Raw genomic sequence first — 5,496 nt, forward strand, 5'->3', positions numbered from 1 at the left:
ATAAGCAGTGCATTACCTCGCATGTGGGGCCCAGTTAGAATTTTCTTCAGGTTGAGTAGCCCATCTCACTCAAAAGGTCCCTGAATAAAAGTTGTTTAAGGATGTTGAACAAAACACCCATGTTTCCAAAGGTGAATTATCCAAACCCCAAAGAATTCCTCTCAACACATGGCTATGATGCTCCCCCACTACTTCTGCTCATGATCATTATTATTATTATTATTATTATTATTATTATTATTATTATTATTATTATTATTATTATTATCATTATTATTATATGCGTATACATGAAACCTCATAGAACCACATACACATAAATACACAGATAAATATACATTCATGGAGCCAACACTAAAATAAATATTGACACCGATTGCAGAAAATCTTATCAACTCAATGCATACGCATGCTTGTATGTTCCTATATACACGAATGTGTGTGTGCACATATATGATAGTGTGTATGCGTTTGTGTTTGTGAGTAGGTGTGCGTATATGTGTATGCGTAAAGTTGTATGACGATTGATTTTATGATTTATAGTATTTATACGTTATGACTCAGATAACTCTAAGTATTAAATCTTCCTTCCGTTCACTTTCCTCGGAAAACTTCCCTTTCGAACATCCTTAGTAGCATTCAAATGAATATTTTATCTCCGTAAACTAATAAGATGCACCGGATTTATTTCTACAAGCTAAACATGAATTTTCTCGGCATCTCTCTTATTTATCTTTCACAGATTTCTATGTTTCTCTCGGCTAAAAAACTCTCTGCATCATACTTAAGTCCATAACAGCCAGCTATCATTTGTGCAGATCTTTTACGTCGCTTTCCAAAGCAAGGCTATATTAAACAAAACTTACAATATGACTGCTATATGTCTACTGATTAAATGTTTCGATCGGAATTCTTCCATCCAAAAATTTTGTTTAAGAACTAGATTTATAGTAAGCGATTCAATAATATATCAAATACTAACAATGGCTTTTTCTAGAATAGTTACTGGAAATAAATATGAGAACGAGAAAGAGAAAAGAGGGAGAGAGAGAGGGAGAGAGACAGTGTGTGAGTGTATGTGTGTGTGTGTGTGTGTGCACGTATGTGTGTGCACGTATGTGTGTGCACGTGTGTGTGTGCACATGTGTGTTTGTGCGCACGTGTGTGTGTTTGCACGTGTGTGTGTGCATGTGTGTGTGTGTGCACGTATATATGTTCGTGTGTGTGTATGTGTGCACGTGTGTGTGTGGTTGTTTGGGAGGTTGAGAAGAAGAAGAAGAAGAAGAAGAAGAAGAAGAAGAAGAAGAAGAAGAACAACAACAACAACAACAACAACAACAACAACAACAACAACAACAACAAACTTGTATATAAAGAAGTTCAGCTCGTTAATGATGTGGTATAAAGCTAGCTATCATTTCCTCGGTCTTTTATGTTGCTTCTAAAGATGAGTTATATCAAGTAAAACTTATATGAGATTCCATACGCCTACTGATTTGATATTTTCGACAGAATCCTTCTTTTCAAAAGTTTGTACAAAAGTTCCAAGCATGGCTATGTAGTAAAAGGTTTGCTTCTCAAACACACGGTTGTGGTTTCAGTCCCACTCTGTAGCACTTTGAGAAAATGTTTTGAACTATAGCCCAGGGCCGACCAAAGCATTGTGAGTGGATTTCATAAACGGAAACTGAAAGAAGCCCGTCGTATGTGTGTGTATGTGGATGTGCGTGTATATATATAGTGATAATAATAATAATCCATTGATGGAATTTATAAATAATTTAATGCATCATTACGCGCGTTTCCACAAGTCATATGCTTCTTACGATCATAGACCGCATTCCAGGGATAATTACAGTACGATCCGTAATATCCATGGACATCAGGTAGATATTAGTTCACGCTTTCATATCATCAGGCGATATGGCATTAAAGTTAGAAGCAACGAATGTATAATTGAAGGATAATACCCTGGGGGACAAAAATAAGACCAAATTTGTGCAGTTAGTCATATCGAACTACTACCAGTCCCTAAAACCAAGCGCTATTATTCGCAAAAAAGTAACTTCAACCTCACTAGAGACGAAATAGTTATGATTGCAGCGGCTATGAGTACTGCAGTAGAATATAGAGGCGAACTTTGGACTCGACCAGAGAGGGAAGATGCATTCAACATAACAATGGGATCTAGCGACTCAACACAAGTAATGGATATAGTAGGAATATACTTATTATCACAAAGAGAATCTAGGTTCCCGAACTTAGTGGGTAGGGGATTATACAGAGATGACGCATTATTTACAGTACACAGAAGTAGTAACGTAGGAATAGTAAGATGAAAGAAAAAACTTATTAAATTCTTTAAAAACTTCAGATTGGAAATAGAAATAGAAAAAATTATAGTGTTGTAAAATTCCTGGATGTAAAGCTTAGCATCAACGATGGAAAGTTCGAACCGTTCCGTAAGCAAAATGAAAACTTAAAATATGAGAGCTACAGACTCACGCATTTTCAATTCACAAATAAAATCCAAAATAGGTCAGGAATTCTTCTCGGCGTTAGACAAGCACTTCTCTAAATCTAACAAATACCACAAGATCATCAACACACATAATGTGAAATTAGCATAATCTAGAATACACAAATTAAATAACACAAAACTCAATAAGAAAAAAATAAAGGGGGGGCTAACGGAAAAACTGTAGATCAAAACAAAATACTTCTTTATTGAGGCAGGACCTGCTGTGACTAAGGTCAAACCAATGAACTACACTACCTATCCCAACGTGTGCACACACAAATATCAAAACAAGTATAGCCTCACCACACTCTTCTCTCGTTTAGCATTACCATTCCTTTCTTTTCATCACCTTCTATTCTTCCCTACCAAATACACACAGAACTGCCCACATATTCCAATGAACCTTTTGATTGGTGAAAACTGATTAACATCCTTTGTTACTTCCAACTTTAATGCCATATCGTCAGATGAAATGAATGCATGAACTAAGATTCACATGATGTCCATGAATATTACGGATTGTACTCTAATTATCCCAAGGATATGGGCTATGATTGTAAGAAGCATGTGATTTGTAGAAAGGCGCGTAGAGTGGGATTAACATATTTATAAATTCCATCCATTATTATTATTATTATTATTAATATTATTATTATTATCATCATCATCATCATCATCATCATCATCATCATCATCATCATCATCATCATCATCATTATTATTATTATTATTACGATATCTATCCTAAAATACGTTTCCTGTAAAGAAACTTCAAGGATATGTGCCCGCGTGTGTACTTGCGTATGTGCGTGTATTGCGCGTGTATGTCTTTGTGCTTGTGTTTGTCACCCACCTACTGATAACTGGTATTGGATTGTTTGCGTCTCCACGACTTAGCGGTTTGGCATAAGAGGCAGAGAGAATAAGTACCGGGCTAGAAAAAGAAAAAATTAGTACTGAGGTCGATTCGTTCGATTAAAACCTTTTAGGGTGGTGCCCTAGCATGGCTCAAGTAAAAGTTAATTAAAATAAACGATTCAAAATATAACTACCAGAGGTCAGTGCCGTTTCAGCAGCATTATAAACTCCAGGACAAATGACTGTACTGGGTCCTTATAATGCTTATTTATTGATTTCAAATTTTTTGCACAAGGTCAACGATTTTGGTGGAGGGGACAAGATGATTAAGTATCAGTGCTCAACTGATATTTATTCTATCACTCCCAAAATGATGAAAGGCGAAGTTGACCTCGGCAGAACTTGAATTCAGAACGTAGACAGACGAAACGCCGCTAAGCATTTTTCCCGGTGCGATAACGATTCTGCCAGCTCACCGCCTTAATAATAATGGTTTCAAATCTTAGCACAAGGCCAGCATTTTTGAGGGAGTTGACAAGTCAATTACATCGGCCTCAGCGCTCGACTGGTACTTATTTTATCGATTCCCGAAAGGATGAAAGGCAAAATCGACCTCGGTGGAGCATGAACTCAGAACGTAAAGACGGACGAAATGCCGCTAAGCATTTTGCCCAGCGTGATAACGATCTGCCAGCTCGCAGCCATCATAGTATTTATTTATTGACAGCATGCCACGGTATACATAGATCAGAACTGGGCATCTATGCTGGTGAGGCTCTCGGGTAACTGCCCTGTGTGCCTATTCCTTAAAATAGCACAGCCAAAAGCTACTTTTTTTCTGGAAGAATGCTTGGAAATAAATACAAGAATAGGCACAACAAGGAGAGGAGGAGATACAACAACAAAGAGATGTAGAGAAAAATGAAGAAAATGAAAATTGTAGAGAAATCTCTTGCAGTTCATTAACTGTGAGAAAGTTATGTGGATCGTCGCAAAACGGATAAAGATATTTCACTAAAAGATTTTGCTCAGCAACAAGTAGAGTACGGATGGATCTAAGAAATAAAAAAAAGTACCTATCTCTCTCAGTCTTTCTCCCTCTCATTCTCTCTCTCTCTTTCACCCTTTCTCTCTCATTGCCTCTGTTTTTCCCTCTTTTTCTACTTTCTCGCTCTGTTTTGCCTGTTCTCCCTTCTTCACTCAGAAAATATTCAGCTGTTCGTAAATTGTTGTCGCAATAGAGCATCTACGAGTCGCAACAGATCATCTCGTACATGTTATTTTCAGTAGGATCGACTGAAAGGAGGTGAAATAAAAAGCTTTTCCAAAGGATATAACATGCCGCCTGCTAACAGCATTGAATCCTAGTTCTTCCTATCATAAGACCAACAGTCAAACCACCAGTCCACGCTCCTTCGCAAGCCAATTTATAGTCCATCAGGAACTAATGAAACTAACGGTCACCAGCACTCCAAAATAAATTTAAATGTAATATGCAGAATCATGAGTTAGAGAGATTTAAACAAATACATTCTGTTTTTTTATGTGAGTATTCGTTTGTGTGTTTGCATGTATGTATGTATGTATGTATGTATGTAGGTAGGTAGGTAGGTAGGTAGGTAGGTAGGTAGGTAGGTAGGTAGCTAGGTTGGTAGGTGCATGCATACGCCAGGACGAAGAAATACTCGGTGTCCAAAGGTGCAGTAAGCCCATTGGGAATAAAGGAACGTCTAGAACAGCGGTTCCCAACTTGGTGGTCTGCAAAGGTAGTACTGGGGTCCGTGAACTAAATTCAAAATTTCAAATATATATACATAAATACATACATACATACATACATACAACTGAGAGGTACGTTTGTACCACATTCAGAGCAATAATGGCTGGTAACTTTCTTCCAGACATTCCATTTACAACAGTTAATAGATTTTGGTGCCATAACAGAGATTCTTCTAAGAGCTAAAAGTACAGACGTAGAGCGTGAAGAGTAGGAATCACCTCAGTTAACTTTGATACGAGCCAAAGAGGATTTCTTTACGCCTTCTCTGTATTCAACTCCTCACTTCTATATTCTTCTTTCTTTTACTTGTTTCAGTCACTGATCTGCGGCCATGCTG

Source organism: Octopus bimaculoides, chromosome 7 (assembly GCF_001194135.2).
Source record: "Octopus bimaculoides isolate UCB-OBI-ISO-001 chromosome 7, ASM119413v2, whole genome shotgun sequence".
Lineage (NCBI taxonomy): Eukaryota > Metazoa > Mollusca > Cephalopoda > Octopoda > Octopodidae > Octopus > Octopus bimaculoides.